This window comes from Cupressus sempervirens, chromosome 8 (genome assembly GCF_028749045.1).
Source record: "Cupressus sempervirens isolate cs-2001-9-10 chromosome 8, ASM2874904v1, whole genome shotgun sequence".
Lineage (NCBI taxonomy): Eukaryota > Viridiplantae > Streptophyta > Pinopsida > Cupressales > Cupressaceae > Cupressus > Cupressus sempervirens.
Window position 1 is genome coordinate 62,528,072 of NC_143125.1, and position 10,645 is coordinate 62,538,716.

The following is a 10,645-nucleotide window of genomic DNA, read 5'->3' on the forward strand; positions in this document are numbered from 1 at the left end:
ATTCAGTTTCTTTAAACCTTTTAAATCATTATTTCTAATTTTTGAACATAATTTATCAACAACAGTTTGGGGTTTGTGTCTTACCACTTGAAATTGACTATTGTCCTCTAACTCTATTTTCTCCTCATCTGTTTCAGGGTGGGCAATAAATTTCCTTTTGTTTGACTCAGTAGCAGTCTTATTTGAGTCTTTCTTCTTTCCTTTTTCCTCCTCTTGGGATCTTTGTGCTACAGCCCTTGTGGTAGGTCTCTTTGGTGCAAAGGCAGCTACTTTTCTCCTCTTGGATTCAGGAGCAGAAGGAGTTGTGGTCTTTCTCTTAACTAGTGCTTCCTTGTCTTCTTCTACCTCAGCACTTTCCTCTTTGTCTTCTCCAAACCCTTGAGTCTGACCTTGAAGTTTATCTCCTTCTTCTTCAATGTCTTCTCCCTCTTCTTCTGCTGTTCCTTCTTCTTCCATGCCAAATTTTCTCTTGATTTGTCTCACCATTTTCTCTTTCTTCTTTACTGCTGAAGCAGTCTTCAAATCTGTTATCACCTTTGATTTGACAACATCAGAGGTTCCAATTTTTTTTGCATTTTTATCAGCTTCTTCTACAAGTAGAGCTGTTATTGTTGCAGAGGCTTGATCAACATCAAGTTCATAACCTAGTGGCCTAAGCCATCTTACTCTAGGTATAACTACTTGTATGTAAGTATAATCTATATCTACAAGAAAACAAATGTCTTTTTCATATTTCTCAGTCAATGAGACTAGAATTCTCATTCTTTGTTTCATGGACTTTTTGAAGTCCTCAAAATAACCAGTCATTTGGGCATCAAAATTTTCACCCATCTGTTCAATGTATCCATTAATTTGTTCAACAATTGTTTTATCTAGATTCCATCTTACCTTACCCATAGAAGGAAATTCTTTCATCAGATAGAAAAACATGCACATCAAAACTGATCCAAATTTGCATTGAGCTCCCTTGCTCTTCCTTATAGATCCCAGATTTTCATTAATTTGTTGAAACATGAGCTCTACCAAATCATAAGTGTGATCCCTTTTGATTATCTTGTATGCAACATCAACTGCTATACAAGGTACACTGTTTAACCTGCTTGATTGATAGAATTTATGTGAAATGATTCTCACAGCAAAATCTAGTAGGGGATCTATGACTGTGTCGATAGTCATTCCTCTATTGTTCCATTTGGCACATGTATTTTTCTCTATTACTTCCCTTTTGTCACTTCGCAAGGTCTTTGGCCGATCTAGGGTTGGAATACCAGCAACCCTATGAACAGTTTTCTTGGTGAATTTTACTGGCCCTGACTCTAACCAAAAAGCTCCATCATGTATTCAACTCAAAATTATCCATACCCATTCAGTTTTGAAAATAGTCAAAAAAGCTAGGGTTTTGGTCAATCCTTTTCTTTCTATTATTGAAAACTCATTTTTCAGTACTTTGTTTTCACATAGTTTATCATATGAATTATGAATTTCTAAGTCTCCTATGGCACCTATTTTGCAATTATAACATCTGCGAACATCTTGGACCATAACAACTTTATCCAAAATAACTGATAATGCACCTGCAGGATCATTCTTGTACGCTACTTCTGGAATGGGCTTAAATTCAGGTTGTTTAACTTCATTGCTGGCCAACTGAACTTCATGACTCTCTATACCCTTAGTAGTTCCTGACCCAGATGCCATTGTTTTCCAAACTAGGGTTTATAATTTAAACAAGTTTATAAGTCTTACGTAGCTCGGCACTTAAGTAAAATACCTTAAATCCATGAAATTTGTCTTGAATCATTGCTGAAATCTTCACAAATGGCTTCTGAGCTGATCTTGATCTTCTCCGCTCTTTTCAACTTTGCTTCTTGTTCGAATGGTGGGAAAATGATCGAAAATCATATTTATGTACCCTTCAAAATGGAGTAATAAATGCTTAGTACGCTGCCAACTGTCTACTCGGCACTTGAAAAGTTTTGTCATGACTCGGCTCCCATTATGTTTTAATTTACTCGGCTCCTATTGATATTTCATAGCTCGGCATCAACTATCAACTCGGTTGTTGTTAGCAACTCGGCTTCTGAAGGCAACTTTGACAAATTTTCACAAAAGTTCTCAATTTTGACTTAGCATCTCTGTTTATGCTGATTTCATTTTTGTAGTTCTTATATGTTTTGGGACTGATTTATGGTGTAACTAGGTTTATCAATCCCACACATTCATTCTTTGCTTAATTTGATGAAGTGTGATCACTTGACTTATTAGGTGAAGTGATCTTTGTACTTGATGTGCTAGACTCATCTTTCTTCCTCCATGTCTTATTCATTTCACTTCTGATATGTCCAACATCTATCTTTGCCTTTCCATTACTGAACACAGAACTTGATGCCCTTGACCTTGTTGGGCAATTTCTGCTGACATGACTAGTTTTTAAGCAACTGAAACATGTGATTTGACTCAACCATCTTTTGTAGTTCCCTCTAAAATGTGTTCTTATGCAGTTCTGTGGGATATGTCCATATTCTTGACAATAGTGACAACTGTACCTGGTGTTGTAATCCCAAAATTCATAGTTTGATGTCTTATTCATTTCACTTCTGATATGTCCAACATCTATCTTTGCCTTTCCATTGCTGAACTCAGAACTTGATGCCTTTGACCTTGTTGGGCAATTTTTGCTGACATGACTAGTTTTTAAGCAACTGAAACATGTGGTTTGACTCAACCATCTTTTGTAGTTCCCTCTAAAATGTGTTCTTATGCAGTTCTGTGGGATATGTCCATATTCTTGACAATAGTGACAGCTGTACCTGGTGTTGTAATCCCAAAATTCATAGTTTGATGCCTTTGTTGGTTGATTTACTGTCCACATAGACTTTGATCTACATTCAAAAGCTCTATGTCCATAGTTTTTGCAATTACAAAAATGTCCATCAAATTTTGATGTCTTCATAATTTGGGTTCTACATTTATATGCTTGATGACCTTGCTTCTTGCATTTATGACAATGATTTATGCTTTTGGGTTTGTCATGCTGATGGGCATTCTTGCTTCTACAGACATTAGATGTATGTCCTTTCTTTCCAAAGAAATGACATGTAGGTTTAACATCTTTACCTTTTTCACTTCTTTTTTCTGCACTCTTTGATGATTCTCCAACTTCAGTGCTGTTATATCCAAGCCTTATTGTATCATGGGTTGATCTTGGAGATTTCAGTATTTGCTCAAAATATTTGATAGCTTCACTTGATTTGTTGAGATTTTTTGCTACCTCTCTTTCTCTGTTCAATTCATTCTACATTTGTTCCTTGTGCATCTTCAAAGTAGAGATCTCAATATCTTTCATATTGAGTTCATGATTAAGATTCATCATTTGAGCAAGTGTATCCATCTGCATGTTTGAGATCCTTGTCAATTCAGTACATTTTTCTTCAAGTCTGTTTGCAAGATTCCTTTTGTCATTTTCCATCATGACCTTATCATCAACTGCTCTTTTCTTTTGTTTAGTAATTTCACATATCATTATAGGCTGTGATTCATGTTCCATCTTGAGAGATCTTATCTCATCTACTTGAATTTTATTTTTTTCCATCAGTTCTGCTATTGCTGCATCAAACTCTTTAGTGTCTCCACTGGAAAATATTTTGGTGGTATCAATCTCCTTGTAGTGTATATCATTTTTAGCTATGGCTAGATCCTTCCTCTTTTTTAATGAGTTTCTCAATTTGTTTATGAATTCCTCCAAGCTATGTAGAGAAAGTTGCACATCTATCACCTGATTTTCAATGATCTTTCCAAGTTTGAAAGCTTCTATCTTTAAATCTTTTCCTCCAAGCTATTAGGCTTTTCCTTGTGAGAACTTGACTTGCTCTGATACCAATTGTTGGAATATTCAAATATGGAAAGAGTACTTATGAGAGGGGGGGGGGGGGGGGGGGGTGAATCATAAGTATCACACTTTAGTCAATAAAACTTCTATCTTAAAGTAAATTGCATGCATGTAAATACATCAAATAAACATGTAACAAAACTCATGCATCAATAACTCATAACACTGGAATTTGGTAACCCAGAAACCCTCCAGGAATAAGAAGGTAAAACTGGGGTGGGGATGATACTCACAAAAATTTACTACAGCAATATTGTTCAACCACTTCTGATGGTTTTCCCTGTTAAAGGCCTGCCCTGTTAAAGGCTTTACACTGTATTAATAGTGACCTAATTAGAGGATTTACAAACACTTAACATGAAGTGTCACCCTGTTAAAGGATTTTAATCACCTAATCAAAAGGATCTTACAAAATAGCTGTAAAGCTAACCTATCACCATAGGATTTTCATTCTAATACAATTGCTAGAGAGTATTAGATACAATAAACCTGATAGATTACAATCCTTGATTGCTGAATGCAGGCTCCTTTTTCGCTTTCTCCTGATCTTGATCCTTTGTGATCTGATAACCCTTGCTTCTGAAAATAGATTTTCTTATGCACCCTTGTATGTCCTTCCATATGTATGTTTACAATGAAATTTTGTCTTCCTTATAAAGACTTCAAAGACTTAGGGTTTGATTTGGATCTAAGATCCATATTGAATCTCAATTTCTAGCTCAATACTTGTTTTTTTTTTATTGGTTGCATGCCTTTATTATTTTTCTTATTGGTTACATGTGAGTTGCATGGGAAAAATAAAAGATTCGATTATATCATTAAATCCCTCGAAGTTTACCTTCTGTCGGCTGCAAAAAATTGTTTGCATCATAGTTTGTGCAATTTCAAACTTTTATGCTGATCTACTGAGTTACTCGGCTCCTAAAGTATTTCTAATACTCGACACATGCTGTTTCCTGGATAGCTCGGCACCTGAATAAAACTGTATCACTCGGCACATGTTGTACTCGGCACTTGTTGTACTCGGCACTTGTTAACACTCGGCACTTGTTATCACTCGGCAATTGTTATCACTCGACACTTGTTATCACTCGAAACTTTATCTTACTCGACACTTACTTTATCTTACTCGACACTTACTTTTGATCTTGGTTAAGTGTATTGACACTCAGTTGTCAAATTTATTCTTTAAGCTAGCAATCAATAATACCAAGTTGCTGCATTATTTAGGAAATTGAAGATTCGCTAGATCTAAGCCGACAAAGTTGTTATCTAGAAATCTGTGAATTAAAAGGAAGATAAGAATGATGAGTTGGTGGCACAGAACACCATGTAGAATTTTTTTAAGATACAATTGGCAAAGTTTCAAGAAGAAAACAAGATATGGGGTAGATACATTGTATCCTACCTAATCCATTTTGAAACTCTAAAATTGGAGAGGGAGAATTGAGCGGTAAAGGAAAATCAGACTTGTATGTAAGAAGACATAAGTTAATGAAAAATAGAGTGGAATAGAGGGGATAGTGAGAGAGAGAGTTGTGGTCAAGCATAAAAGCATGAAATGCTGAAGAATGAGCTAAGGAGAAGATAACACAGGAAATTTGTTTGGATAGATGACCACAAGGATGATTGCATTGGCAGAATGAGTAAGAAGACTCAAGGAGATGAATCTTGAGAGGGAGACAAGCAGTTAGAGTTGAAGTGATTGAAGCCAAGCATAAGGATTGAACTGAAAGAGTGATCTGAAATCTGCAAAGTATGTTGTAAGTTATGTCAGATCAAAAGACCATTATCGTTACTTTCTAGCAATTGTAACAGTAAGATAAATCCTATGGACTTAGGTTGGTTTAACAACCATTAGATAAATCCTTTAACAGGGTGACATTCCAAGTGGATGTTCTAAAGACCTTTAACCAGGCCCATTCCTAACAGTTTGGTGAAATCCTTTAACAAGGTCACATTTAACAGTGTGCTATAAGCCTTTAACAGGGTAGGCTCTTAATAGGGAATCACTTCAAAAGAGTGAGAATCAAGTAGCATGTTACTGGTGGTTTTTCCCAAATTGGGTTTCCACGTAAATCATTGTGTCATATGTTGATCTTGAATGTTTTATCTTTGCATGTTGATTTACAGTAATTTTCTTATATGACTGATTTAAGTTTGAACATATGAAAATGGTATTAATAGGGCATTTGGACCTTGAATAACTAATTCAACCCCCCTCTCAGTTATTCTAAAGAATTCTAACAATTAGTATTAGAGCTTGACTGCTAATTCAGTTTAAAGGGACTACTAGCAGAACAGATCAAAATGCCAAAGAGAGAAGTTCCCAAGCTCAACAAAGACAACTTTGTTGCATGGCAAAGTTTGATGAAGCTACATCTTGGATCCATAGGAGATTATGCCCAAAATTCAATTATCACTGAACATGTAGATCCAATAGGTGCTCCTACTGCCGAAGACATGAAAAACAAACAAGAACACAACTGAACAATGCTGGAAATTACCTCTGCACTCAGCTATGCTGAATTTGATGATATCAAAGGATGTGATATTGCATTCAAAATATGGAAAGCCCTATCAGACATCTATGGAAGAGATCATAATGTACAAAGAGCAAAAAGAGAAAGTCTTAGAGGAAAATTTGATGACATGAAAATGGAAGAAAATGAGAATGCTGCTCAGTATGGTACAAGAATAAAGGAAGTGGTAAGTGCAATAAGATGCTTGAATGGTCAACTGGATGAAGATACTATTAATAGTAAGTTCTTAAGAACCTTGCTCCCTATCTATGCTATTAGAGTATCAGCAATACAAGAGCTAAGATGTATACTAGGAAATAATCTAAGCTTTGAAGGTATAATAGGTAGACTCACTGCATTTGAGTTATCTAACTTTGACAATTACAAACTTGAAAATGTTGAATATGCTTTTAAGGCCAAGTTATCACTAAAAGAAGTACCGAGGTCAATTGGACAATGGGTTCGTTGATCTAATCCTAAAGCTATTTGGACAGTGTGTTCAACTACTTTCCACAACTCCTAATAGGGTTGAAATCTCCTAACAGGGATTCAAAGTCTCCTAACAGGGACTCATATGTACTAAATATGATTAATTAGACTCCTAACATGGTCTAGCCTTTCACAAGGAACATTTATATTAGTACATCATCTTGTGGGTATCATTCCCACTAGGGTTTTCCCTCTGATCAAGGGTTTCCCTAGTCAACATATCTGGTGTCACTATGTATATCTATCTTTCATGATTGTAGATTACATTGCTCACATGATTAATTTGGATTAAAGTTAATATTGAGTTTGATAATTATATAACTAACTCACCTCCCCACCCTCTCATTTATATTGTGAACATTAATTATTAACAAATTACATATTTGAAGAGTTCAAATAGGAAAGGCTTCATAACCTAGCACACATTCAATGAAGAGTGTACATGACCCATTTATGACCAAAACAAACATGCACTAGCACTCTGATATTATATCAGATAAATCACTAGTAGGCCACCACACAATATAGAGGTTTAACTAGAAAAAAAAAATTTGATAAGTACTATCTTATACACATCAAAATATATCTAGAACAACAACTTCATACTCTTGTTAACTCTCAATATCAAACTAGTGCTCAAAATAGATTACCTTAAATCATATCAGACTTGGGTATGCATAATATTATCTATTACCTTCCTCTATCAATGTATAAGGTGTTCATTAATAAATTCTAGTATAAAGGAGTTCAAATTTGAATAAAACCAAGGGTGCAGACTTGGGTGTGGATAATATTATCTATTACCTCCTCTATCAATGTATAAGGTGTTCATTAATAAATTATAGTGTAAAGGAGCTCAAATTTGAATAAAACCAATGGTGAACTAGCAAATTTCTATAACTAGCTATATAATTTTATATAACCTTGTTAAAAAGAAAATGTTACCCTGCAAAAAACAACTATGGGGAATAACCTAATAAAATAATCCGATTGGTTTTTATTATAAAATTGACTATTTTTAACAATATTCACCCAAGCATTAATTTATAATGCATCAAAGCCATAACTGTCTTTCAAAATGGAAGATCAATTGAGCTCAGAGAATGAGAAAAAAATCCAATAGAGTACATCCAAATAAAATCTTGAATCCACTACACTATTATAACTTAAACATACTAAAATAGTAGGACTAAACTATGAAAAAAAAGAAAAAAACTAAAAACTTACTAATATTTGGATCCTACAATGGAACGGAATTGGTTGAGTGAATTGAAAAAGAGATCATGATTGACAACTACTTTGTCATGCTTAATGGGAGGCAGGGGAGAAGAAGGTCATGTTTCCTGAGGCACACAATTAGCCACAACCATAGCTACAGCCTCAACCCCAATCTCAACTTCAGCCTCCTCTGTCTCTTTCTCCTTCTTCAACTGATTGGGATTGAAAGCTTTTACATGGTTTGAGACTTGTTACAACAATATTTTCTCTATAAATACTGCCATTGTTCCCTTGATACAATTCAAAGTGTTCATCACTCCTTTCTTTACTAACACTACCTTGAATTCTAACATCTCCAGTTATGCGAAGAATTCTTAAGATATATAAAAATTAAAAAAAACAAAAATATCCCCATTAAAAAAATTAGACATTAATCTTTTACCCTTATCTAGATGAAATAACATACCATATTCATCGATCAGAGCATCATTGTCATAGCTTGTAGTAATAAAGGGGACTTTTCTGCAAATTCTACAACTCAAGCATTAATTCTACATATGATGTTGATGAAAGAGTTCTAACTTTTTAATGTTGTATGCTCCAATAGGTGTCTCACATCATTCACATAATATAATAGATATGATACCTGCTATATGTAAAAAAAGTGTTCTACCTAATATTTTTAAAAGATGTAATATACCTATATATGAAACATAAATGGAAATGAAAAATGTCTTATACATTTATTATCTAAAGGATTGAAGGTGGCCAAATTCTTCTACAATGCTCATTAAATTGTGGCCTTGTATGACTACCATCTTTTTAAACACATTAAGACATCCTACTGAATTGGAAATCTCTAGAATTTGGTGCACCTTGAAATGATTAACTCTCTTAGGTGCACAAGAGCATGTTTAACATAAATAATTTAGAAATTAGTAAAACATTTAACTTGCAGATTTAAGAAAGTTGAAAAGGAAGATACTTACATTGATGTCACCTTTCCACAATTCTTGTAATTGATGTTTGCAAGATAACAATTATTCATAGAGATTTTAACATCATAATTGTGTTGAGATCTGATTGAAAAGACCATTGTTGAAAGAAATTATTAAAAAAAGGAAGATTGTTGAAGAAGATTATGTATTTCAATCACTGTTTTGTCACTGATGTCAAACTTGCTATTTGCTGGTAAGATAATTGCTTATAAGATTCAAGTGTATCACCTAGTTTAGCAATGTAAAATGAATACTAGCTATTAAGGAAAGTATTAACAAAACTAAGTAAGCAAACACTTAAGATAGGACCGATTGTTATCACCACAAAAGGAAACAAACCAAGAATGGTAGGCTCCTAATGGTATAACATCATGATGCAATGGATTTGTCCTTGATTTGAGATATGTATGCTCACAAGTTTATGCCCAAGCTTTAGATGGATGGATGGAGTGAATGAAGCAAGGTTTCAACAATGGATTCATAGAGTGATTCCAACATTATAATAGTATTTTGGTAGTTTATGAGCTCTCAAAATAGCATTATAACTTTGCATGGAAGGTGGATGATTTTGTGAAGGGAGGAGGTTCAATTTATAGGCCAAGGGTTGGAGGAATGGAGGGCCAAGATGTCAAGATGATGAGATGGTGAGGGAGGGTTAGGATGCACTCAAAAGGGAGCACATGGATTGTGCTTGTTTAACACCAATAGGGAGGTGACACTTGTCACAAGGAGAATGAGTGTGAGAGGATATGATAAGGGTTGGTCAAAGGAGTAATGAAGGAGGTTGAGTATGTAAGAGTCATGTAAGAGATGTAAATGAGGATGGGAGAGGTGTAAGAGATGTGTAAGGGTCATTTATGTTTGGAGGGTGAGGGGAGAAGATATTTGTTGACTTTGGCTTGGGTTAGTGAGTCTTAACCCATATTTATGATTTTGCACATGATTAGAAGAGGATTTAGGATTAGCTTAGAAGGGGGGGTTAAGGGTGAGTGATTTAGCTTTGATGGGATGGGTTAGTTAGGTGGTTAAATGAGTTTAGTATGGGTGAATGGGTTGGATTAGGGGTTAGGATAAGGTTTAGGGAGACTTTTAGGATTTTAGATATTTTATTAAATGATTTATTCAATAAAATGGGAATATGAAATTAAATTGAATAGATTTGATGATTTATTCAATTAAATAGGGGAAGAGGGATTTAACTGATAAATTGATTTTGGATGATTATTAGATTTTATCAATTGGACTATAGTTAATTAAATAAATTAATTACTTAGGGGATGACGATTAATTAATTAAATAGTAAATATTCAATCAATAATGTCTTAGGAGATGACTAAATATGATTACTTATTGATGTAATCAGATTTAGGTGTCTACATTTTGTCCCTCTTTGACATAGTGTTGAAACAACATTATTTCAAAGAAGTTCAAGTATAAACGACGCGAAGAAGACTTTTTGAAGCAATGTGGTTGCCCTAATTTCTAGTAGAAAGAGAGAATAGATTATATGATGCCCCCTCAAGAAGGTG